The sequence below is a fragment of the Pseudochaenichthys georgianus genome, chromosome 6 (assembly GCF_902827115.2).
Source record: "Pseudochaenichthys georgianus chromosome 6, fPseGeo1.2, whole genome shotgun sequence".
Taxonomy (NCBI): Eukaryota; Metazoa; Chordata; class Actinopteri; order Perciformes; family Channichthyidae; genus Pseudochaenichthys; species Pseudochaenichthys georgianus.
This window is the reverse complement of record NC_047508.1, coordinates 34,129,826-34,155,778: the sequence shown is the minus strand read 5'-3', so window position 1 is coordinate 34,155,778 and position 25,953 is coordinate 34,129,826. Positions and strand designations below refer to the sequence as shown.

Genomic DNA, 25,953 nt, shown 5'->3' with positions numbered 1-25,953 from the left:
GAACCTTTGTGGGAAAAGTACCGCAGTGTGAACGCGGCTCTTGTCACTCAGAGTAACCTACAGTTAATTTAGCTGCTGGAGAAGAAAGATCAGGGGGGAGGGGGGGAGAGAGCTATGGTTGATGGGCCATTAGTTGTGTAAATACACAGCTGAGAGCTGCCGTTTCATTCAGACTGTTTAAAAAACGGTAACAACGGACTATTTTTCTTAGCGGATGCATGTCAATTTAAATCAATACATACAACTATTTTTAAATCAAAAAAACATTTTCTAAATCCATAAAAGCATTTCAATTAATATTGGGAGTCATGTCGTTACTTTGTTGAGAATGTTTGCAGCGACGTGTTCCTTATGGGGAAAATAACACCCTTCATGCAGATCAAGATCCCTCCGCTACGCGTTGGGATCCTGATCTGCCGACGAGGCTCCATTAAAATATAAATATGTTTAGTGAATTACTGAGTTTAGGCACATTACTAACGTTTTAATGAAGTTGAATACAGTATATTCATATGTGTCAGTGATTTCATGTCAATTCGGCGAACATAAACATAAATGATCGTGGTGAAGATGATGATTAAATTAGGATTAAAAATCGAGAGCCGGGCTGCATTTCTTCCCGTTTGTTTTTTTCGACTAAACAACATTATTTTGTTAAATAACAACATGGTGATGTTTTGTAAATGATTACATGTCTCTTATTTAGCACAGAGTATGATATCCGTGACATATGGATCTTAACAAAGTTCCGCTGTACATCCAGCGTACTGTATCTGACTTTATTTCACATGAGCCTTAGTGTGGAACCCCACTGGTGGATCAATGATCCATTGCAGCTGGCTTCATAATAATTACATTTATTTATCACGGGGGAGGTCTCAAGTCAAGCTGGAGGTTTTCCCTTGAGCGAGGGCAGATCACGTACCAATCACGGCCCTCGCGTTTCAAACTGTCTGAAATGAAGCGCTACATCTGTATGCTCCGTCCACACTCACAACAACGGCCTACAGACATAAATAAACCAGCGACTGTATTCGCCATGACACAGACAGTCTGTGGTTTGTACTTGTTTAACTTTTTTCTAGTTTCTGAACAGATATGAGGAGCTGTGAGCTCTGAGTGCTTGAAGTTGGTTCGCATTGAAGATGATGTCACGGCAGTTTTACGCAGCGTCGCTCCGCCCACCGAACAGCCGATCGCCCCGCCTACACTGCGTTACTATAGTTACTACCCCAGTTCCTAAACTATAATGGAAACGCAGCATAAAGTGAGCCTGGCCTACCAAGGCCTAACCATACCGTACTAAGCCGTGCTAGGTCCTGCAGTGGAAAAGCGCCATAACTGGCTCTTTTTAGAGAAAGTTAGATAAGAAGATTAAGACCACTCGTGTTTGTACGTCATTAAATATGGAGCTTATGGACCACAGAGGAATGAACAGAGGAGTGGGTATAGATGCATTCAGCAGTGTGAATAAGGAATATGAGGGGCTGGATCAGATAATTGCACACAGAGGGCAGTGAAGGCAGAACGAGGCCTGGAGGAAGGTTGAGCAGGTGAGAGAAGGTGAACCGAGTTTGGGAAATAAAAACTAAAGATGGTGATGCAGAGCCATATATAGACCGATGTCTCCTCCGACTCTGCAGGCTGTCTGCGGAGCAGTTTGTGAGTCATTGTGCATGTAGCCGACTTTCTCAACAGCGCTGGAAGATGGAGAAGCGGAGCAGAATCCCCTCAGGAGGGGCCTCACCACCCTCTTTCACATCACTCAGCCTCATTCTCTCCCTCACTGTCTTTGTATCCATCTATTCATTCATTTCTGTATTCATGTCCTTCTTTCTGACACTTTAGCCGTGTCTCCGTGCACCTCCCTGTCTCTGCTTCTCATAGAGACGCTGACAAACTCACACATTCCCTCAATCACATCTACACACACATACACACACAGTGGCATGCGCAGACAGCAGTGTTGACACAGAGAACCGTCAGAGAATTGTCAAGTTCGTATCAAAGCGATACCTTAGAAATATCTCGATGCGTTCATCTGAAACGAGGCCTACCGGGAGCCGCCCACGGGCCCTCTGCGCACATTTGAATCCCTTTACTCATCTGCAACTTGTCTGATCTCAGCACTGCTGCTGCTTTATAAAGGCCCTGACACACCAAGCAGTCACCAGAGGACTAGCCGACGCTGAAGTCGGCTGTTGCCTGACCGTGTTCTCCTGCGTTTTGGCCATGGGAACACACCGCACCGACTTCAGTGCGTGAGTGGCAATAACTCTCCTTACCAGCAGGCGGCGGTAGTGTGTATTCGTCATTCAAAAGAGGCAACAACCGGAAGACAGAGAAGAAGAAGAGTATCTTTTCTCCGTAATATCATACAGAGCTGGCCTCTCCTGGATCAAGGTGATGAGCAGGTCTTCGTTTGCATCATTCCAGATCGCCATGATGAGATGAAAATGAATAGCAGTCTGTGTGTGCCTTCTTAAATCGTTTGTTTACGTCCCTCACTTCCGCTTCGCTTCTCATGCACTGATTTGCTAGCTGAACAGCCAATCAGAGTGATTATTTGGTCCGACTGCCAGACCCGATGCATGGCCGATTCAACATGCATGCATCGGGTCTGGCAGTCCAAATAAGGCGTGTCACGGTCGACGGTGCGGGACACACCAACCTGACTACGGCGCCGCGAATGCCCGACAGCCTCTGACGGCCTCTGACTCCCAAAATCGGGTTGGTGTGTCAGGGCCTTAAGACGATGGAGCTTCACTGACAACACAACACTGTTTATGTACGCTGCCTTTACGGGTAGGACTGCATTTGTAAGAGACCTTAGGGCTCTGACTGGTAACTAAGTTATTCAAAACTAACAACATGCTACAGGTTTGTACTGTAGAGTTCAGTCAGGGGGTATTAAGATAGACGTACCTTAATTTGAAGGTGTTTCCATCTACATCAAATAAACTGTGCAGAAGTTACACTTGATCTTCTTATATTCGGGGAAAAACATAGTTGGACAATTAAAAAGGGGGAAATCTGGTCTTGTACTTTACAACATTGTACTCACCTAATATAGTTGAAGAAGAGTCAGAAAGGGTAAGAAACATGAACAAGGTTAGCCAAGGTCAAAAAGTACACATAACAGCCAGAACTGTCTCTGTGGTAATGTTGGTGTGATCCTCAATTACACTCTACTTTAATTCTTTAAAATCATCATTTTTTTTAAATGGTTGTAAATGTGGTTGGCAGAAAATGCTGGATGCCACAACCCACAATAGAGTATTGGCAGTGTTGCTGCTGCAGGCCTTCACTGCAGCCATCTGCACTTATTGCTGGTTTCAGGGGCTTTTTGCCTTTAGTGGTATTGAACAAGTAAAACTCATGACAAGTTGGCCTGAGGTCTGGTGGACAATCTAGAGTTTGGCCATAAAACTCTCTGGTTGCCTCCTCTGTGTTTGGAGGGTTGTTGTCCTACAACAATGTGGTAGAACTGAGTCTTTTAAAAAAAGGGCCTAGCAGCATCCAATTTCATACCACAGATTGATCAAATAGTTATGTTTTGATTTCATATCAAATGTGTTGGAGTATAGTGAAATGGAAAATTGGAATGAAAAAACTGCGCTGTTTATGAAAAGACTGTGTTATCTACTGATTTAAAAGACAACATTATGTGGAGTTAACTCAATTGTAGCAATTTCTAAGGAGGCTAAGCTATCATCTGTCTGATCCCCAATATTTTTCTTGGCACTAAAACAGACAAACACAAACAATAACACCCCACTCCCTGACGGCCATGTGAGGGAAACCGGTGAAAGACAGCACTATGGAGGTAAACAGAAACCTCTGCGGCCTTCTATTGAAGGGCATGGGACCTGAATGCAGCTGCTCACAAAAGGCGCTTCACGGCTCACTGTGTTTCAAACCGAAAATATGGTCTGCAGCTCCTAAGTGTGGCCCTGTGTGACTCGTTCATTGAAAAACGTGGACTCAGCCTCTCTGGCCTGCAGCACACATTCACAACAACATTACTGCCGCAGCGGGATGACAAGAGGGAAACGGAAAGAATGAGAGATTCAGAGGCAAACAGACTGACAGACAGGCAGAGGCAAAGCGAAAGATTGAAATAGGCACATAAATGGATAAACACAGAGAGAGATAGTGAGCCCACCCCGCAATCCCCAAAATAAAACAAGCATAGCAGCAGAGGGAGATGAGCTCCGAGCCGTCAGAGTCCCTCAGCTCTGCACTCGGCTGTGCATGCCGACTCCCTTCCCGCGTGACACGGTGGTGCGAGGCAGTGGATTCGAGGTGGGATCCTTCCTTCACGCTCCACTGCGTGCTGGACACACATCACACCGTGTCACCTCCACTCACAGAGCATTAGATCAACTCCTCTCTGAATCCCAAACACATTTTCAGCACCACAGAATGATGGGATGAGCCAAAGGTTACTGACTAAAAACAAGCTGTGTGAGCGGAGAGTCAATGCTCCGGGCTCTAAAGCACGCCGAGACCCCGTGCTTATGGGACGCTACTTTAGCTGTTAATTGTGGAACTGCCATTAGAGAACTTTTCTCTACCTCTGTGGGCTCCATTATTACACAAGGTGTCAATAAGAGAGAGGCACTGAGCAATATATAGCCTCTAAGTGCTATTTTGTGATCTCTAAGTATCGACGCCCACTGTCACAGCAGTGGGCGAGGATGAGAGGGTGTGTTACCTTGACAACCATATGCATCAAACAGACAGTCGGACATTAGAAACACAAGAGTTTTTAATTCCCTGCCAATCCTCGCTGCCAAAATGGAGGCCAAAAACAAAAAGAGCCTTTCCCAGTGGACAAATGCCAGTGAAGCTAGCGGTGACCTTTGCCTTACAGCTAGAGCAGAGGAGCAGGCTTCACACAGCAGAGACAGAAAGGGAGCGTAGCGGTGGAAGTTGTTAGGGACGTTAGAGGTCTACAGAGAGTGTTGATATTAATACATTCACGCTCTGGCAGCAGCATAGAGATATTTGGACTGGAGACACTTGCCAGGCATGGCAAACAGACTGACATGTGTGTGTGTTCACATCCTACGGGAGGGGAAATGCCTTTGAGAAGAACAAGAACGTTTGATTCTGAGAGGCAGGAAGCTCACACTGTTTTGGAAAATGATGATGTTGGTTGAGATGATGGGATGAGAACAGAAATGGATTCAAAGCCTGAAGGAAAAGTTTCCAACTTACCAGAGAAACTCAAATATCCTCTCTCCTCCTCAGCACTGGCTCGTCCCCTGCTGCTTCTTCTTCTTCTTATGTGGTTTTCTTCAAATCTGGTTAAACAAAAATGACAGAGAAATATATATTTTAGAGCTCAAAATTCAGATTTCACAGCTCCCGCTTCATGGAAACAACCTGAGACTAAAAGTCTCTTTCTAACCAGAAAGGAAAATAAAATCTTTCTTAAAACGTTTCTGGGGAGGACAGCTGTAGTATGCATATTTTCCAACACCCAGAACATCACTTGACTTCATAGTGTGCCGACTACTCCACGTTTGATTTTATTATAATCTGCTAAAATGCTTTTTTTATATTGGAAGTCTCCTGCTCTGTCACAGTCACGCCACAGATTACACAGCAGGATGTTCTGACATGAAATCTCTCCTGCTTAGTATTCTGAAAAGAACAATTTATTTTTTAATGCATAATCATCCTTGAGTGTGTTGTCAGTGTGCGGAAATTCACTTAAATCACTTCGTACCGGGAGATGTTTTGATAGGAAAGAGAAAGCAAACATTCAGGCTGTGCAAACCAAAGTTAACATGGATGTGTGGTCCAAACTGTTAGACACAAATGCATGTTGGTGAGAAAAGAAGAGGAACATCTCCTCCCATTGCTTCTCCTCTTGTCTTGTCTCATCGCCCTGATCTCCTTCTATCTATTCTTCTATTTTCTCTCCTTCTTCTCCTATTATCTTACGTCGGCCACACTCCTGTCCTCTTCCCTCTCACCACATTTGCTTCTCTGTCTTCTCCTTGCCTCAATAGCATCTTCATTTTCTTGTGTATTATCTCTTGCCTTCTAACTTGCCATAACTAATCTGCTTTTCGTCTTTAATGTCTTTTTTCTCAATTCTTTCTCTTCTTATATCTTAAGAGTTTGGTTCCTGACATTCAGAACAGGAGTCGAAACCAAATCCTCTCCTTAAATCTCCTCCAGTCTTTCAGTCCAGAGTTTGTAAGCTCTAAGATGAAGACCTCCCATGCAGAAAGGTATTTTAAACGATACGGGTGCTCTCCTTGACAAAAAAAGTAAGGATTTTTGACAATAATCCATAAAACATGCTGTTAAAACAAAGTGATAGTGTGATTTACATGACAACTTACTATGATAATGGACATTCGGATTGGTCAAAGGTCATTAAAGGTTAAATACTTTTTCCCTTTTATTCTCATCTCTGGTTTTGTCCTCACATAGGGTGTTACGTTCCCTGGTAGATCTAGGGGTACCAAGGGAAGTAGCGACACACAAGATAGCTGGACGAGAGAAAAAGGAGAGGAAACTCAATGCTCAAGGAGTTTAAGTGAGGTTTTAATAAGAACATAAGTGAGGCGGCTCACCAGCCAAATTACAACACAAGACTACAATAAACATCACACAACCAAGCTGGGTCTCACACAGAGACATGCTGCACACATGCAGCCAGACGAGAAGGAGAGAAAGAAGGGCCTCACTGCCGTCCTCCTCCGGTCCTATATGGAAGCCGTGATTGTTAATTAGGAGCACCTGGGGAGAGGCTGCACCTGGGGACAATCAGAGGGAGAGAGAGGAAAACACACACACCCGACCACACACACACTACGGCACGTAACACTTCCCCCCATAAAACACACCTTATACTGCTCACCAGCAGCCAACACCGGAGCAACACATGGAACACACACAACACACACACCACTCACTGAACACAGATCCACATCGCTCTGAGCCAGGTCCACACCAACCGCTTCAGAGACGGAAACACCCACACTACTGTCAGACGGATGCAGAACTTAACTGCACCTCACCACTCTGTCGCATCGCAACCGGGTGCCGGGCTTTTGGCTTTTCCAGAGCAGCTGCCACCTGCTCCTTCCGAGCTACACACTCTGCCTCTAGATGACCAGGATCAAGACAAAAGAAACACAATCTCTTTTTCTTGGGTCCTGGAAGAGCAGCAGAATGAGCATGTGTGGCACGCCTGTTACGAGCTTTCCGGAAACCAAAACGATGAGGAGAATCGCTCTGAGCCAAAAGCTCAAGCCTTTCCTCATCCGCCATAGTGGTGGCCTGCTTCCTCTTCCAAGCTGCACAGTCTGCTATCATATGACCTGGGTCAAGACAAAAATAACACGCTCTGTCTATCCTGGGACCTAACAATGGAACACTGGCACAGGGAACATCATTATTAGGAGCTCTCCGATAAGTGTCCCGCTGAGGAGGGTCCCGCTGAGGAGGATCCCGCTGAAAAAAAACGCTCCTGTGTATCAGCGCAAACTCGTCTGCCAGAGTGGCAGCCTGCTGAAGAGTAGTCACTTTCTGCTCATTCAGGTAGACTACCGTACGCTCCGGTACACAGTTTTTGAACTCCTCCAACAGCATCAGCTCACATACGGAAGCGATGTCATCCGCTTTACACGCTCTACACCACCTGTCAAAGAGGACTTTCTTCTCCCTCGCGAAGTCCACGTATGTTTGGCCAGCAGCTTTCTTTATGCCGCGAAAACGCTGCCTGTAGGCCTCAGGCACAAGCTCATATGCCCTGAGAATAGCACCTTTCACCTTGTCATACTCCAAACTATCCTCGACAGAAAGAGAAGAGCAAGCCGCTTGAGCCTTGCCGACTAGCTTGCACTGTAATAGAATAGCCCACACGTCTTCTGGCCAGTGCAGGGCCGCAGCAATGCGCTCAAAGGCACCAAAATAGACTTCCACCTCTGATTCCCGAAACACAGGGACCAAATTAATATGCCTGCTCACATCAAAGGAGGCAGCAGGACCAGAAGGTGTAACTGCAGAATCACCCACCACAGCTGCTTGGAGCTCTAGCTGACGCATCCGGACAGCAGTGTCTGCCTCCAACTTCCTGAACTCCAGCTCCCTCCTGAGCTGAAACTCTCGCTCACGCTCACGCTCCTCCCTCTCACACTGGAGACGAGCCATACGTACTTTTACCCTGGCATCTACTTTAGACCCCGTAGGTGAGGATCCTGCCGAAAACGAGTCAAACTGAGGTGTGGTGAAAATGTTTGCCTGTTTCGTAGCACTCTGAACCACCGTGCCAGGAGATTCCACTAAAACAGGCCGCCTCAAAACCCCCTGTTCAACTAGTCCAGCTATCAAAGTAGCCTTGAGTTCACTTTTTACCAGAGCCGAGGAAACAGAAACATGATAATGGTCAGCAACAAACCGCAAATCAACCTTCCTGCACCCGTCTAGCTGACCCACAGTAGGACTGGCCACAAACTGCTCCAACACAAAAGCCATCTTTAGCAACGGCTACTTACAAATATTATTATATATTTATTTACAAACTTCCCCAGATCCTGCCTACCAACCTTTACCTAACTATCTTCTGGAGCGTGCCGGGCTCGAGGTGACTTTAAAGGCAAACATCAGCGGCCGAAACCCTGAATCGCCTGCCCCCAACAGGGAATAAATCCCCACCCAGGATTACCCTGAAAATAAAAAAGGCAAAATAAAAAATGAGTATCCGAAGGAAGGACTGATTCAGTCCAGCTAGACACTCCCCTGTCTAAACTGAGGAAGCTGTTCAACAGTAAATAATATCACAGCCAATTCTACACCTATATACACTACTGCTCACCACCAAACACAATAACACTAACCAACAACCAAATACTCACTCTTTGTCTCAAAGATTGGACGAGCCCCCATGTTACGTTCCCTGGTAGATCTAGGGGTACCAAGGGAAGTAGCGACACACAAGATAGCTGGACGAGAGAAAAAGGAGAGGAAACTCAATGCTCAAGGAGTTTAAGTGAGGTTTTAATAAGAACATAAGTGAGGCGGCTCACCAGCCAAATTACAACACAAGACTACAATAAACATCACACAACCAAGCTGGGTCTCACACAGAGACATGCTGCACACATGCAGCCAGACGAGAAGGAGAGAAAGAAGGGCCTCACTGCCGTCCTCCTCCGGTCCTATATGGAAGCCGTGATTGTTAATTAGGAGCACCTGGGGAGAGGCTGCACCTGGGGACAATCAGAGGGAGAGAGAGGAAAACACACACACCCGACCACACACACACTACGGCACGTAACATAGGGTCACACGCCAGGTAAGGCTCAGATATCCCCTCTTAACCCGTCCATTCTCGCCCTACCTTCCCATTATGTCCTTCCTGCCTTCATGTCTTGCCTGATTCTCTCTTCTCCTTATTCACTGTCACAGAAAATACAGACAAATACGTGAATCGATGGCAAAATGGTTGAAGAAGCCAATCCAATTTACTTCTAGCAAAGGATTATCGACTTCAGTCTGCTGCTCCGAATAAGAGTGTGGAAGCCCCACTGAGAGACGCCGCCGTTTCCACTCGGTTAAATACAAACACTGCTTTCTGCACCGCTACGCAGATACGATTGCGGACTACAGGTTTATATGAAGTCTGTTCCACACAAATAACAGATGTGGTTTCTCTAGTTGTTTCCTCTTAAGATGCCACAACACGAAATTCAATTCAGTAAGCTTGTCTAAAAACATTTGAGTCTATTTCTTTCATGCTATTCTCTATTCTTACAGTTCGAGGATTCAGAGAGCCGTAGCCCCGACAGTCAATAACATAATACTTCTTACAGAATCTGACAATAGAAATCCTGGTCTTTCCACAGCCCTGAATTTGACCCAGATTTTGGAAAACACTGACACGTGTTATTTACTCACAGCATAACACTGTATTGTTGCTGACACCTGTGCTGACACCATACCTGCGCACATAACTACAGTTCAGCTATCATCTCTTTCAGCTCAGGATCATTTCTGCCCCCCCGTGCATTTTCTAGACAGCAGAGAAACGTCTCACAACAGCCAAAAGCTATGAATAAAACACAACAACAAAATGACCTTTCCACATCCGGTTTGAATGAGCTGAAGGCTGATCCCATCAAAAGTGAACTCCCCCTATGACATGGAGCCAGACATCCAGCCTTCCCACCTCTGAGACCCCACAGAGTACAGCTCGGCCCAGCTCAGCTGCCATGGTGATATGAAGAGGGTCAGAGAAGCGAAACTGAAAATAGCCTGAGCTCGGATGCCGACAGTGGGCAACAAGCAGGACTACAAAACATGTCACAGCAAGAGAGGCACGGCGCCCTCAATACCTCGGGGAGCACTCTCGTGTCACAAGTGCTGTCAAACAAAATAGACTGCTAAATCTTTTATGAATATAGATAAGACAAAATAAATTACAAGGAGAATAGACAAGAGGTATCAGAGAAAATGTATCTCATTTATCCCTATAAGAAAGCTCCTCCAAGCCATATGTTTACATTACAATGGATCAATTTAATACATTCCTATTTATAACATAGGGATAAATCCCAACCCTACACTTCCTCTCAGGTCTACCGAGTGTTTTTGTCTTAGTGGCTTTCACCTCACTTTTTTTGGTTTTTACAGCCCACTTCACTGCTTCAGTGCACTCTCACACCACAAAGAGTCGTTACCAGCAGCAATAAGGGCGGGGTTTCCAGCAAAAGGTCGGATAGATCCACTGAACACTACCTGCCCACCAACAGTAGTAGCACACAAAGATAGACACACATATTTACTTGAGGAGTAAGAGAATATCAAGATATTTAGCTTATATTCATTAAAGGGCCAGGAACAGGACCCTAAATGACTGCAAGTTATGTAAATAAGCAAATATTTGGTAACATGTTAGACATATTCACTTAAAAGGAGATAATCTATCAGTGCTGTGTTTACAAGCCTGTTGCGCTGCCCCCATGTGGATGCGATAAAATTGAAACATAAAAAGCTCATCCTGGGGTCAACTACAATATTTTCAAAGAAATACAACTCTATGAATATAAATACTATATTAATATTTAGTATATAGTAATGAGGATGTGCTGAGTTGACACATAGCTGAATTATGTTGTTAATTTCATTCAACTACAGCATTCACTTTACTGTAAGGCTGCCTATAAGACTTGGTAAATGCAAATGATAACTTCCCTCCAATGACATGATTTATGTTTTCATTAGTCACATCACACAAAATATGACTGTCCAGCAAAGTGAGATATCCTCAAGGTTGGATCAGAATTGCTAACGGACGGCTGATAATCTAAGGTAACAGTGGTGAAGTGTCACACATTTCTCGAATGAGATTCTGTATGTGTGTGTGCGTGCGTGCGTGCATATGGCACATGTAGACAGGGGAAAGGAAGCTCAGCACTGGCATAGCAGCCTGTGGGTTTAATTGTAGTCCTCCCTAATGAGAGAAAGAGCGTGCATGCATACGATACGGCTCTCCCCATGAAGCATCATTACAGCCAAAGAGGGGAGAAATAATTAGAGCTGGAACAAACACTCTCCCTATATGATGAATTTACATTTGGGCTCGCAGAGATGTGCGCTTATGCCATTACAATAAAGACAAGCTGAGATTCAACAGATGAAAGATTATGTGATGATATGCCAGTGCAGAAAAAGTGCACGCTACCCTTGGAAATGTAAAGAGGACTGCTGATTGTTAGAGAAAGCCAGCTCTTATAGAAGACTCAGGGGAAAGACTGTTATAATGAAAATGTATACCACCCTGCAAGAAAAATCCTCACATCTGCACCAATATGTCATAGGCTGCAATTAGAGGTCAAAACCAACCATATTTGCTGTTTTATTAAACATTTTGGTTATCATCTAGCACTGCAACTGACAATTGTATACCTTATTGATTCATCTACCAACACTTTTCTTAATGATTCTAGTCATTGTGAAATGTAGAATGTCCAAAAATAGTGATACATGTCCTTAATACTTTCTCTAGCTCCCTAACACCCTCGAAATATCTCCTGTCATCCAACAGACATAACAAATCATATATTAGAGGTACTTTTCCATACAACCAACAAAAGCAGCAAAATATGAAAATTGAGAAGCTTAAACTAGGGGATGGTTTGCACAATAATATCATATTAGCTGCTGATTACATTTTTCTTATTTCAGTTTTTTAAAATTGTTTGTCCATTGCAGTGAAGAACTCCATATTGTATTTTAAATGAAAAAATAAAATAACATCAGCAAATCCTCATCTTTAGGAGGCTTCTTCCATTCAATATTTAACATTTTCCTGATTAAATAACTTGAATTAATGAAAAAAATCTAACTGTTTTGAATCATCAATTCCTTGTTTCAGTTGTATGATCATCCAATAGGTTTATAGATCAGGAGTGCTTGAATCATTTTCATTTTACCTAAATCAAATATCACCTGCAGATCAAAAGCGTCACAAGCTACGCTTTCTACACAACAGGTTACTATACGGTATATAACATCTATCAATAGAGAGAATACATCACCTTTATCTGAATCTGCATTAAGCATTAATCCCTTCAGTGTGAGAGTTGAGCTGTCATAATCCCAGTGGCTGTACTCCTCGATGTGTCTGCTGGGACTGAGTGACAGTAAGAGAGACGAGCCGATTCCCTCACAAAATCACCCCCTACAACACACCCACAACCCCTTCCCCCCTCATCCCACGTCCCTCCCCTGACCCTCCCACCCATCTCACAGTGGGATTAAAACAACCTTTTGTCTCTCTACAATAGAGGTTAAACATTTCCTGGTATCACATGAACAAGCTATCAGAATCAACAAAATTACCGGGGGGGGTTTTTAAAACACATTTCAGACGCGTTAAATATTCAACAAGTTATTTGTTTTGTATCAGACATCAGGATGAGGAGATGAGAGAGCATAACATCCTGCGGTATGAATTTGGCACAGCATTAAAGCACCATTGACAGTGTAATTGCATGTTCAATCAAATGGTACCGGTGTACACTGGAATAACTGTCAGCTGCGTTGATTGTGCTCGAGTCAATGCAGCGTTACTGGATGTTCAATAGAGGGTGGAGGCGGTGGTAAACCAGCGAAGCTATGTGTATAAAAGAAAAAGCCTCAAGGCACGTCCTAAGGACTTCCTTTCCCATACAGCGAGAGAGAAAGTGATCACCTACACTCAACAGATGTCCCCATGCAATCTAATCTAGTTGACTCGGCGAGGGGTAGCTTATATAATGTCGACTCCTCACCGGTATTATTGCCACCCTTTTTTTAAAGAATGGATGTGAAAAAGGTATTTTGACGTCCGAGGGCAACAATGGTGGGAGCTATCCCTTTGAGAGAGTCACTATTCTCCCAGCCCGGGCCCTAAATAATGCTCCTCTCATTACAAAAGCACACAAAATGAAACATTAGCCGGCTCAAAGCACACTGCCATCGAGGTTCAAAAACATTTTTAAAACACTTATTTACCCACTCAGTAAACTGTAAATAAAGTAGATGTATTCATGTATTCTGGGGTATTTGACTTTAGTATTTCCATTTTGTGTTGCATTAAACCGTTTCTACTTTCAGTGGGAGATCATGTATTTGTTACCCCACTACTTTTGTTTAACAGTTATTATTGCTTCTCGGTTAAGCTTTTACAAACAAAAACATATCATGAGCTTTGAAAAGACTAACCAGTGTTTCCCAATGTATTTGGTTTGTGATAAATTCATTCCTATCCAACATTTACAATAAAGCAATGATTACAGAAAAGTTAGTTTTTAACCCTTTCCATAACCATTTCTTTTGTGACACATTTGAGAGCCCTGACCCGTAGATTAGGAGGCGCTGGACTAATACTAACTATATATGAAGTGTTTGAATCTAGCTCCAACTTCACCTGCTTCAACTGTAAAATCCTGCTTTCACATTAATGCAGTGCAGCAGGGATCAGTTACTGAGGAAATGTTAATGCTGACCCAGTAATAGCACATTTTGCTGATAATTCTTCTGTAGTTTCTTTACTTTTACCTAAAAAAGATTTTTGAATACACTACTTTCACTTGCATTGGAGAGTCTGGCCATTACTTAAAGGGGACCTATCATGCAAAATGCACTTTGTGATGTCTTTTATACATAAATATGTGTCCCCTGTGCGTCGGGGAACTCACGCAGCGTCAGAAAATAAAACCCTCTCTCTTTTCCTCCGTACCCACAGGATGGCGTTTTATCACAACCGAATTTAATTTTATCTCCGGTAGAATTCTGATCAGGCATTAGCTCCGCCTCCTCTTCTTTCTTTTCCAAGATCCGTGTTTCTCTAACAGGGCTTCAAAAGAGGGGTTTGAGCAGTATGAGGGATGTCGACAATGGGTGATCTGTTTGGTATTTTGAAAAAAAAACTTCACAGACATGTTTTGTATAGGTCTGGCCCTACAATATACGTTTCAAATATAGCATGATAGGTCCACTTTAAAGGTTCCCTATGGAGTTTATAACCTCTACTAGTGCTGTGGAGATGTTTACCTACAGTATGGGTGCCCTCTTTGTTTCCCCCATGCACTTAATGATGCACATTTCGGCTCAATGTTTCACACAATTCCACTGAACTACACGAAGCAGAAACGCACCAGGATATGCACCAATGAGCCAGTAAAGGCTGGGAAGACTGCAAGCATGTAAACATTGATTAGCTGGATTGTGCTTTGCTTTGTTTTAATGGAGAAGGAAATGCACTGAACACAATTGTTCATGTTTAAGGATACACAAAATCCATTTTGTTGCGTGGCACTGAATGTGAAACACAACTTTTATTTGTTGACAAGAAAAGCCCACAGGGTGCCTTTTATCTGAGAACTTCTTCAACCGCTGCTCAGTTGTTTTCACTGCTTTAGTGTTCCTTGCAGGTTAGGTAATAGCCACTTAATAATCCCACAAAGGCATATGAATTCTGTCTGCACCAATGGGACATGCGCAATGGCTTCACAACATGGTCATTGTTGCATGCAACTGCGAGTATATAATTTCCACCCACTTACCATGATGAAACTTTCAGCCTACACAGCATCAGAGCTTCATTGGTGGTCAAGAGACCTGAAACCACTGCGCTGTAAATCCACCTCTAATTCACTAATGAACGGCTTCAGTAGTTTTCTATGTACACATAACTCATCTCGGTGAGCTTTCTCAGCATCTAACGTCACTGCATGAGAAGCCAGTAATTTAAAAAAATTATCATAAATAAAAGTATTCGTGGTGGCAGACATCTCTCAGAGAGATGATGGATAGCAGCGAGGTGTATGCATTATGGTATGAGCGGAGTGAAAGGGCCATATTTCATTGAGCGAGGGGCGTGATTGACCAAGTCTAATGGGCATTATTTCTGCACACTGACTCTGTTGAGCAGAGACATTGGGCGAACCCCGCCGACCCATTGCTCCCTCCGACTCACACTGAGATAGGACCGGCACCCTCCCTGCTCTTTGTCACAACACCAATAGAATAACAATATTTCAATGGCAACTTTTAACAGAACAAAGTTCATGCTGCGGTCTAGACCAAGCCCTCCTAACTAGAGGTGTGTGTGTGTGTGTGTGTGTGTGTGTGTGTGTGTGTGTGTGTGTGTGTGTGTGTGTGTGTGTGTGTGTGTGTGTGTGTGTGTGTGTGTGTGTGTGTGTGTGTGTGTGTGTGTGTGTGTGTGTGTGTGTGTGTGTGTGTGTGTGTGTGTGTGTGTGTGTGTGTGTGTGTGTGTTCATTTGTCTATCAGTGGGTGTTCATGGTGAGGAATCCTTTCGAGTTTCCTATTCAGAAATGTGAATGGGAGTGAAAAATGATTGGCTCTGGGGGAGAATGAAGGGCTGGGTTCAGAAGGCTATCGTGGCAGGGTGGGGGGGGGGGGCGCATGTGAAATACTTCAGACACGTATAGCTGATTTACCCCTTTTAAGATTACTCCTAATATTCCCATACCTACAAGTAATTTTGTACGCTCGTTTGTTAGAGTACTGCAAACACGTTTTCGGGTCACATCGAATCAGTAATTGTTTAAATGGGATTCTCTATAAAGTAATACACCGTGACAATAACCCTGATAACGCAGAACAGCACTGTCCTCTGGACACCGCTTTATTTTGTCCTCATCCATATCTGTATCAATTTTCCCCTTGTTAACTCTGGCTGAACTCATTACAACACAATAATGCTGAGGACTCATTTGTCAGAGGTATCACGTAGCAAGACTATCATGATGACTTGAGGTATCTGGTTGACTATCAAAGGAGCTAGGCGAAGGAAATTCTCATTTAATACCAACAAAATAAAGGTTTTCTATCAAGCTGCATTGATGACACGGGCATCTGATCTGACAATGAGGAAAACAAAGCGGCAGAGGTCTTAAGGGAATTTACATGAATTACAGAAAGAGGCCCGTAGGAACGGCCGCGACCTCTCCTCAGCTTTTTGAAACTAAACAAGACCCTGATCACGCCCATCAACACACAACTACACACAGAAACACACACACACACTGGTGGAGAATGGTGTGACTGGTTACCATGGAGCCAGGAGGCTCACTGACAGGGCTGGAGTGTTAACATGCTCACGGACAACAGAGAGGATGATGGAGGGAAAAAGCAAGGACAGAGGGAGAGAGAGAGAGAGAGGCAGAGAGGAGCGCAGTAAAAGAAAAACAAAGAAAGAGTAGAATAGGAGAGATTTACCACACAGGCAGCAAACCGTCCCTGAGGTTAAGGACCTGTAGTGTTGTGTATCGTATTTCTCTTTAACGGCAAGACCCTCACTGACAATTTAACACACAATAGTCAAACTTAACAGAAGCCAGAGCAGCACTCGTCTCTTTTTTTCTTTCCCCTAACCGTTAAAACCATAAATTATGTGTCTGTGATTTAGAGCATTGTGGAATAATTACGTTTTATTTATTTTATTTTTTTGGCTGCAATTCCAATCATTTTTAAAACAATATAGTCACCAAGTTAATCGCTAATAGGAATGGGCATAGAGCATATTTCTTTAGTTTTTATGCCCCGTTCATCTGGAACAAATTCCCTGAATCCTGCAGGTCAGCTGCAACTGTTAATACTTTTAAATCCAGATTAAAAACGTATCTTTTTGACGCTGCATTTGGATGAGTTGTTCAAATTCAAACTGCAGTTTGGCTTTCATCCATGTATTTTATACCTGTGTTTATTTTATTATCTTTGCTTTTTTAAATGCCTGTTTTTAAATGCCTTTTTATAATGTGCTTCCACTGTATTTATTCTTAAATGTCTTTTATTTTATTGTGTAAAGCACTTTGGGTTGCCGTGTGCTGAAAGGTGCTGTATAAATAAACTTGCCTTGCCTTACAATCACAACTGTGGTTTCATTGTGTAGCTTGCTCCATTGCCTTTTAGCCTGTTCAGAATACATTTCCATTGTTTCCCCACTTCATTCATTTAGCCTGTCATTGGGTTAATAGGAGCCAATTCCATGTTCTCTTGCTACTGATGAGGTTGTTTAACTCATCAGTAGCAAGAGAAAGCCTCTGGCCCAGTTTAAGACTAAATTGCAATTTAAAGTGGAACAATCATGCTATATTTGAAATATATATTGTAGGGCCATACCGATATAAAAGTTTTTTTTTCAAAATACCAAACAGATCACCCATTGTAGCCATGCCTCATATTGCTCAAACCCCTCTTTTGAAGCCCTGTTAGAGAAACGCAGATGTTGGGTCCTTAGCTTGAAAAAGATAAATAAGGAGGCGGAGCTAATGCCTGATCAGAATTCTACCGGAGATACAGTTCAATTCTGCTGTGATAAAACGTCATCCTGTTTAAACCACGTCAATGATTATTTCTGAAATAGTATGGAGCTCAAATGCTTTTTCTCTTGCGGGTTTATCACAAGGTGAGTTCTTTTTTTTTATTTCCTGCTTTTTAAACACGTGCTCTCCAGAACAGGTTAGCTCTGAGTGTTAGCGAGGCTTGCTAATGTAAACAAAGACGTCCAAAACACGTCAGGCATTGTTTATGATAGCAACTTTCTGTGGGTCCGCCGCTGAATTGACGTCAGTTCGGATGGAATCTGTATACGCTTGTTGTACACCCGTTTTTAAAAGATTTGGGTACGGAGGAAAAGAGAGAGGGTTTTATTTTCTGACACTGCGTGAGTTCCCCGACGCACAGGGGACACATATTTATGTATAAAAGACATCACAAAGTGCGTTTCACCCTTTTTAATTTTTAATTTTGTAGCACTTTGAGTTTTGTTTACGCAAATGAAAAGTGCGCTTATAAATAAAATATATTATTATTATTATTATTATTATTTTGCATGATAGGTCCCCTTTAACTTGATGTTTTTCACGTAGTTGCATTTCCTAACATTCAGTCTATATGCTGTAAAATGTATTATCTCTTCGATTTACACACTGCATCTACAGTATTGCACGTCTGTCCGTCCTGGGAGAGGCATCCCTCCTCTGTTGCTCTCCCTGAGGTTTCTCCCATTTTCCCCTTTAAACTGTGGGTTTTCTCTGGAAGTTTTTCCTTGTACGATGTGAGGGTCTAAGGACAGAGGGTGTCGTTTTTCTCATACTGATATTCTGAACAATCTGTGCTGTTGTATTTGCTGTAAAGTGTCTCTGTAGGCTATTTTCATTATATGTACAGCACTTTGGCTCGACCAAAAATCGTTTATAAATGTGCTATATAAATAAAACTTTATTTGATTTGATTGATTTGATTAGTTGAAAAATAATATTTCTGTTCTCCTTCGCTATATTTTTCTAATAAGTTACTGGGGATTTTTTACCAACTTGTATGATTATCCGAGTGCTCATGTTTGTTTCCCCTCTCTAGCTTCTCTACTTGATCTCAGTAATTAGTTTGGTGAGTAGACCATCGAATAGACCATCGAGTAGACCATCGAGTAGACCATCGATGTCAAAGACCATCGAAAATAATGGAGTTAATAAATCAAATAAACCATCCTTCCAGCCCAATGAATGTCACAAGCCTTGTATCTCAGAAGAACAAAAAAGCAAATACATTTGTTAACTATATTGTTTTGTTTGACTGTATTGTTCCCAGGAGGGCTCTTTAGGTTAGTTTATATTGTCCGTTTCCTTCTTGTTAGTTTTTCTGCACAGGGAATAAATTATCACTGATATTTTCAGCATGCTCATTTTAAGTTTAAACTATGAATTGATTTAAATTGTTTGCTTCCTTACAACCCGTCTTGTAATCAGCATGGTTATGATCCCTTTTTTCAAAAATGTACTTGATGACTACACGCCAAAAATTATAAAATATTGGATCAAACTGAAAAAAAAACCCTAATGAATCAGAATGTTGCTTTAATGATAGACCACCATTACTGTTTTGGAACCAACTGAAGTAGGAACCCCTCCTCCTCGGATATTGTTAGCTCACCATGTTCAAACCAATGAGTTTGAGTGACTTGCCAACAATAGTTATACAATATATGGCAATATGGCAGCCATTCATATGGTAATGAAGCAGAAGAGGAAGCACTGCAGCCTGGTTTGATTCGGCCTGTGTGTGGGGCTTGCATCCAACTGCAGAGAGCACCAGCTGAGGACGTGAGGGGAGGTGGAAGAGATCCAAAGCTTTCTGCAGCAGAGGGAGAGAAAGGGGCCTCTTCCTCTATATGCTCCATACTGTCACCAATAAGAAGATCATCCTCGGTCCAGCGAGCACCCGCGGCCTTCAATAAACACACACTACCCCACACGCGCGCAGACACACACCCACTCTTTCCATCTCAGTGTGTACATGTGTGCTGCTGATCCCTGCATCCATATGTGCCCACAGAAGGTGCAGGCATGTGTGCGCCTCCTTTGCTTCCCCACCAGGACCAATTTCCATCCGCCGTCTGTGTGAGAGTGCGCGATCGATGCTGCGCGAGGCGCGTCATCCAGGCTGTTCATTACTGTTGGCAACACTGCAGCCATAGGCATAAACAACCTGCCCCACTGATGCATTGCACAACAGCCAAGGCCGCACGAATCGACGGACATCAGTTATATGTAACGCTGTGCTAAAGCATTAACCCTTTACTACAGAAAAAGTAGACCTTGAGTTAGCTGCTCGACGATCATTTCTGATATTAATTTCTTTAGTTGTCATTACTTTCATTAGCAAACCATAACAACAGCTGAGGGAGCCTGGCGTCATCTTTGAAGTGCATGTTTGTGGCAGCAGGAGGGGAATGAGATTCCTATTCTCCCCTCACCCACACTGTGTGATAAGCTCTCACACCACCTGTCTCCTCAGCACATCCATAGCCTCCCAAGATCATACGACACATATAATATGCACACAAACACAGTCCTACAGAAGTGACATAGCAAGCTGTCAGGTATTCAGTGCAAAAATAAGACGGAGACTCTGAAGCCACACAAGAAGCTCTGGAGGAAGCTAGGCACAGCAAGGCTTTGAGGTAAATGCTGACTGCATGATCAGCATGCACTAGCATTCATTGATGTTTTGCAACTGTAATGTTTGCCTTCTTAGTTGAGCATATTTTTTTACTACAGTAAGGCTGAGGCTGATGGGAACGTCAGGAATGTATTATATAGACCTGAAGATGCCACAAGACATAACAAGTGAATTCACCCACAGGGGAACATGAATGTTTTTAAATTCTATGGCAATGGATCCAACAATTGTCAAAAATGTTTAACATAAAACAACAGATGTCAACCTTATAGTGGCGCTAGAAGAAATTCAGGGGATCCCCGAAGTCATTGGGATTCATTCTCTGGTTATCCCAAATGTCTGCAAGCAAGTTGGTGACAATTCTTCTGACAGATGCAAAGATATTTCATTCTGGACCATAGTGGTGGATCAATCGTCAACAGTGTGGAAACTAATAATCTAAGCAAAACCACCAATAAGTGCAAAAGAAACCCCAATTTGTTTCCATCAGGTATTTGAATATGCAGCATTTGGCGGCAAAAGCAGTAATACACCTGCAGTGTACTGAATGAGCAGGGAACTGTTTACTTTCTATGATCTTCACCGCAAGACTTAATTTGTGATGTGTGCCATGTTGTGAAAGCACTTTGAGCTGCACCTGGTGTATGAAAAGTGCTATACAAATAAAGCATTTTGTAATACCTTTAATAATACATAACCACATGAGATGGAACTACTGAGAAAAACAGGTGGAAAGACAAAGCAATGGTGAAACTTTGAAGCACCTGCATCACAGACAACGGATACGTTCAGCCTTCAAAATATTTTGGTTAATGAGACCAAACACTTCAAATCCTATCTTTCACCTACCCCTGGTCTGATTTGAAATCCCTATTGCATTCAATTTAAACAAAACAAGGGTACAATTAACTTGTGCTCCCTCCTTTAGCACAAATACCGTTGACAGATATTCCTATAAAAGCAGATAACCGCAGACAGCTGGCAGTGTGGGAGTGTCAGTGACGTGGCATTATGTTGAGCTGTGCTGAGCCAGTGGTGAAGGAGACATCGCTGAAGGGTTTAATCAGCCTGTCCACAGCAGACTGATTCTCACACACACACACACACACACACACACACACACACACACACACACACACACACACACACACACACACACACACACACACAACACACACACACACACACACACACACACACACACACACAACACACACACACACACACACACACACACACACACACACACACACACACACACACACACACACACACACACACACACACACACACACACACACACACACACACACACACACACACACACACACACACACACACACACACACACACACACACACACACACACACACACACACAAATACACACAAATACACACACACACTTTGTTGCTGCAGGTGCTGCGATAGAAATGCAGAGGTAGGGAGACAGCATGATATATAGGACAGAAAGAAGGTATGCCAAAGGCAGGAACAAATGAGAGAAGCAGAAGTGAAGGGCAATGACGTGTCGCTAATTTGCTGCTATGTTTGAAGAATGAACAATATATATGTGATCGTTAGAGGGAAGGGAGATGAGTGTGTATGTTTCTGCAACATGAGTCCGCAAATGTTTGTGTTTGTACACCCGCAAGAGTGAAGGTGTGTGTCTGTTTGTCATACAAGTACCTCACTGAAACATGAATCCGCCCTGTGAGTGTGTATCTGTGTGTGTACGCTGTCAATTCTCAAATAACAGCCGAGTAAATGGCCTGAACAAACAAACACAGGCTGGCACAAAAGACATTGAGGGGATGTAAAAAGTGCCTGTCTCTAATTAGGCCGCCACTAACTGTTGTTCTAACTGAACTAATCTGTCAATTATCTTCTCAATAAAGTGAATAATCATTTGGTCTATAAACTGTCAAAAGGTATACAGTGAAACATGTCAATAAGTGTTTACCAAAGCCCAAGATTACATTGTTTTTTCCACAACTCGAAGATATTAAGTCAACCGTCACAGCAGAGTATAGAAAACCAAAAATATTTACATTCAAGACTTTTTTCCCTCAATAAAATCTACCAATAATCTCAATAATGAAATAGTTGAAAACATTCTGTTGCATCTCTAGTCCATAATACGTTTATAATACGATTCAAATGAAAATAAATATACAGGCCCCGTGTTCCATATTATGTTGCCTTGGCCGTCTGTTGTTTTCCCCAAAAGACTGTCTTTGCAGTTTCTAACTGGCCCACTGGAGGAAGACCACTCAGCTGCTGACCATCTCTCAGGACTCCTCACCCTCAGCCTATTTTCTCCCACTCCCTTCTCCTTCCACCTCCTTCCCTCCCGTCTTTCCGGACTCCATGCTCTCTGATGCAGGTGACAGCGCAGAGACAATGGGATGATATCATTGGTCTGCTCTGAGCGGCTTGTCTGCATGCAGCACAATAACAGACTGCTGCAGCTCCAGTGTGGCACATTGTGGAGTTTGTGGGAGAGAGGAAGGAGTATAAAGAGAGTGGGAGACAGAGAGTAAGGAAAGAGAAGCAAACTGTACGGCTCATCAGAGGATGAAGGGAGGAGAAGGGAGGGAAGATATATGTAGCATCAGTGTGTGTATGAACACTGGTGGTCATGTGTGTGTATGCAAACTACACTTATTGCTTGCATGCATGTTGCTGTGTGGGCAGGACTGCAGACTGTGCTGCCTTTTAATTCCAGCACTGCTCCCTCCTCCTCTCATACATATACACACAGCAAACAGCACACACAAACAGCGCACCTGCCATGAGCCAGATTGGATTTACACTGCATCAATAATTCACCCTCACATATCCCAAAATGCAAAAACACACACACACACACACACACACACACACACACACACACACACACACACACACACACACACACACACACACACACACACACACACACACACACACACACACACACACACACACACACACACACACACACACACACACACACACACCACACACACACACACACACACACACCACACACACACACACACACACACACACACACACACACACACACACACACACACACACACACACACACACACACACACACACACACAAACTTGTCTTTGAGCAACCGATAGCATTTAGAGGGCGGCAGTGGTCACAAATGCACAATTATACTGATGGAAGCAAGGGGTAACTGTGGTTAGAGGCCAACACGTGACCCACTGGCTGATCCTGCGTCATACCTGCACAAATTACCTCCGAAATTAAGCCAATTATGAGCAGTGTAAACACAGACAAGGAGGAGACTTTTTTGGAAGCGAGCTGTCCTATTCTTGGAAACACCTGAATAAAAACAACAGCCCTGGGCTTCCTATTCTCCAGACCCGTCATTACATTTCATCGGAGACAGGCCGAGTACCAGACATGCTGCTGGAGACGCTTTCATCTGCCTGGCTGTGTTGTGCATCCGGCAGAATTACAGCTGCCCTGACATTGTTGTGTTGGTCTGTTGTTTTTTCCATTTGTCCAATACCTTATTATATCTCAACTGTGAATGAATGTAGCAAGGTGTCGTCACTGAAGCATCTTCCTGCACTTCGGCTGAGTTTTGAATACATTGAGTTTTAGGAATAATAACAACTATTTTAGTTAAGTATCAGGGACAACATTTATGTTTTCAAATTGCTTCTTGTGTTCAGCTTACAATCCAACATCCAAGAAAAAAATGTACACATTTTTAAAACAGGGTAAGGACGCAAATTCTAACATTTGAGCTGCTGAAAAAAGCAAATGTTTATTCTTGATAAATAACTAAATGATACCCAAAATAATTGCCAATTCACTTTCAGCTGATCAACAAATTGATTAATGAATTTAAAGTATCAGTCAGTAGTTTACGAAGGACACATGCCAAGGTTTGCTGGAAGATACGTGCCGCTTCAAAACGCTCATTTGGTATGGAAGACAGTAGGCTGACTTTATTTATTCAGGGTAAACAAATCAGCCAGCGATTAGCACACCATTTGCTTAACAACACTAGGCTGGTGAGCTATATTTACTAATGAAAGGTCAACATACGTATGGCAGGAGAATCTCTGTTTGCTGTGTAAATAAAAAGTGTAGTGATGATATATGGAGAAACCAAAACCGTTGACATTTAGGATGGATGGTGAGTCGTGTGGGAGCACATTTGCTGCGACGTCAATGATGTGAAATATTGAATGTCGTCAATGCCTTAAGGTATTCTGTACATTTGACCCCTAAAAGCATATTTTTTATAATGTTTGTACATCTAAAATATAAGGATTTTTAACTGAATGAAATGTCATGATGAGCATACATTAGTGATATGATCTCAGCTCAAAATATATAATGTATATCAACCATAAATATCGCAGCTCAAATGGCGCCTGGATTCAAGCGAACCCTTAATGGATTCTAATGCTCAACTTCGGTATTTACCGTGAAAGGGCTCGTGTATTGATCAGATGACCCATTAGCACGGTGAACCAGGTTGTTATTGGAAACACTTAAAGTGGATTCCTTTAAATGTTTTTGCGAAAATGGATCTCCGGCGCTAGCGACATGAGATAATGCACTCATTATGGACACATGGTTTCCATTAGACTGAAGACTATGTGAAAATGATCAGCAATGCAAACATACTGGCTGATCTTGGAGGGTACAATCTAAATAATCTTACAAAAATAATGCAGTGGATTCTTAAGGGGGAAGTTTGAACATTTTCTTGAGTCTAGTAATTTATTCACTTGAATGTCAAGCACAGGAGGGGGCAGGAATTGTGAGGAGTGTGTAACAATTGGGCTTTTCTTTCCCCAAATCTGCATAATTATTGAGGTTAATTCAACGCAGAGCTTGAGCACCATTGTCTTTGAATGCGGCTGCCACTGCTTGAGTGAATCAATTAATAACAAAACAAAGCTGACGGACAAATCTCTGCCTGAATGCGCCATGTCAGAGAAAAGATAGGAAGAAGCTGCAAATAGAAAATGCCTCCACTTGATTTGCTTGAAACAACATCCTTATCATTTACAAGCACTCGGGACCAAGTTTCTCAGTGATATGATTTCTTTAGTATCTGTGCTGCAAGCTGAGTCATTCACAACCACGGTGAACACTGCTTGTGTCTCTGAGGTCTGTTTTCCATCTGCACCATTCTTGATAAGCAAAACTAACATTGCTGCAGTTGTGACAAGACACCTTGTACTCTTCTGGGAAATTATACAGTGAAATGGGACAGATGCTCACCGCTGAAACAACTTCGATAACAGCATAGACAGCTGAATGACAAGAAAAGTTATGGAAGCGAGTTTGATTTTTTGCAAGCATCCTCAAAAGTGTCTCCAAACGTATTTATCCACAGCAGATGCCCTTTATGGACAGATTGGGCAGACAAATTGTGAATTGGTATTCAAAAAATGCTCTCAAAGA

The 25,953-nt window shown here is 42.9% G+C and overlaps 1 protein-coding gene across 17 annotated transcripts in view; it reads right to left on the bottom strand.

Moving 5' to 3' along the window:
* LOC117447720 (neuronal cell adhesion molecule-like) overlaps positions 1–25,953 on the bottom strand; it is an 80,968-nt gene that overhangs the window by 41,085 nt on the left and 13,930 nt on the right. For 14 of the 17 annotated variants that reach the window (XM_034084566.2, XM_071203560.1, XM_071203558.1 and 11 more), the window contains exon 2: positions 5,224–5,309. The gene's annotated coding sequence lies outside the window, so the exon portion shown is untranslated. Of the gene's footprint in view, positions 1–5,223; positions 5,310–6,710; positions 6,930–7,043; positions 8,035–12,566; positions 12,657–25,953 lie in introns of those variants that run through there. The other 3 variants (XM_071203554.1, XM_071203555.1, XM_071203556.1) reach the window with 3 other exon arrangements.